The sequence below is a fragment of the Austrofundulus limnaeus genome, unplaced genomic scaffold (genome assembly GCF_001266775.1).
Source record: "Austrofundulus limnaeus strain Quisiro unplaced genomic scaffold, Austrofundulus_limnaeus-1.0 Scaffold235, whole genome shotgun sequence".
Classification (NCBI taxonomy): Eukaryota; Metazoa; Chordata; class Actinopteri; order Cyprinodontiformes; family Rivulidae; genus Austrofundulus; species Austrofundulus limnaeus.
The window spans coordinates 91,341-93,150 of record NW_013952637.1 but is presented as its reverse complement, the minus strand read 5'-3'; the positions used below and the strand labels follow the sequence as shown (position 1 = coordinate 93,150).

The 1,810-nt window shown below is 39.2% G+C and overlaps 1 protein-coding gene across 1 annotated transcript in view; it reads left to right on the top strand.

The window, feature by feature from the left end:
* Positions 1 to 852: 852 nt before the first annotated feature.
* Positions 853 to 1,810, top strand: part of rmdn2 (regulator of microtubule dynamics 2) — a gene marked incomplete at its 5' end in the record, with an annotated part of 30,465 nt that continues 29,507 nt past the window's right edge. The window contains 1 exon segment of the mRNA XM_014019880.1: positions 853 to 1,012.

Here is a 1,810-nt window from a genome sequence, read left to right as displayed (position 1 = left end):
GTTGCCGCCATGTGATTGGCTGATTAGAAATTAAGTGTTAACGAGCAGTTGGACAGGTGTACCTAATAAAGTGGCCGGTGAGTGTATATAAAAACAGAATAAAGTTTGTTGTTCCAACTTTCCCCCACATCAGACCTCCTGTAAGGACGACTCTGAGCTCAGCGGCTGCAGGTTCAAGGTTTCTGTGATAAAACGTGACGCGTTTAGATTCTGGTGCTGATCGGGTCCAAACTCACTGAGAGGAGACGTCTAAAGGTACGTTTGAGCTTTTATTTTAGAAAATTATATCTCAGTGCTTCATATATTTACACATTTATTAGACTGTGGGTCATGTTGCAGAGTTTCTGCAGAGTTTAGAGCTGCAGCTGGATGAACTTTGATCATCTGGTCACTGATTTTTCACTCTCTCATATTAACGAYACAAGACACATGCTCCTGCAAGAATTTACAAAAGAAAATATCATTTTAATTCCAGTCAAGATGTTAAGGAAAGAAAGCAATAATGATTTTAAATGAATATGCATAAAAACTAACTTGTCAGAGCAAACATTTTTCAATGATTTGAAGAACTAATCATTTAGTCACTTAGTACAAGTTAATAAGTAACGAAAAAAACATTAATTATCTAAAAAGTGAATTACTGCCTTTGCAATTAGAAGTCACTTTTCATGTTAGTCAGGAGCAGACAAAACAGAAAGAGGCTTTCCAGAGCTGATGACCTACAAAATGTGTTTTTTCTAAAGTATATTTTCTTTATTCAAATAATTATTTAGTTGCTTTTAAGTTTCATTTGGTGAAGGAAACAGAAATAATCTGGGGAGCAACTGCGATGACTTTATTTACCGAAATTAATTTGTTTGTTTGTTTGTTAATTTATTTATTTACCAGTTTTCTTTGCACTTGTGTGGGGAAGCGGAACTTTGTTCTGAGGCGCCTCGTTCCGCCCGGACTGTTTAACCGTCGGACCAGAGTCTCCACGGTCGGTCACAGCTCCGTCCTGTTTACCTGGAAGGTAAGAGCTGAAATAATGAAAACTTTAATTTTCCTTGTGGGGTTTTCTGTTCARGATGGAGGCCGTTGTGGGTTTGTTTGTTTGGAAATGAAAATATTTGCATATTTTTCGCTTCGAGGGTTGATTTTCGCGCTGGTTTGACTGGTTTCTCCACTTCCTGCTAATTTAGCTCAGAGTTAGCTTGTTTGTGAGATGTTGTGTAGTTTATGTTGTGTTTGTAGGTTCAGACACACTTGTAAACCGGTTAGCCTTTTATTTGACCTTTTCTTATCGTGTTTACTCTGACAGAGCTGCTGCTGCTGCTGCTGCTGCTGCTGCTGCTGCTGCTGCTGTTGTTGTTGTTGTTGTTGTTGTTGTTTAGTTTTTCTTAATGTTTAAAAGATTGTCCTGTTTGAAGCTAATAATAATGATATATTTTTTAAATTTGTTGAGCACTTTACGTTCATAAATCTCAAAGTGCTACATCCCACCTTCATCTGTCACTTATCTATAGTTGGGTTCAGGAGAGAAACCAGACCTCCCTCTCCTCAGCTCTCCAGGTCCTCCTGGGGGACCCTAAGGTGGTCCCAGACCAGAGTCTCAGGCTGAGGCAGGCATTGCCTTCTTTATCCTGAAGTTTATTCTGACAGAGACAGGAAGCAGGTCTGCTGTAATCTTCTCATGTTTTTGAGTTTTAATAGTCTAGTGCAGGGGTCTGCAACCTGCGGCTCTGGGGCCACATGTGGCTCTTTGATCCCTCTACATTGGCTCTGTGAAAATGTGACCAAACCTAACAGAATATATATATATATATATATA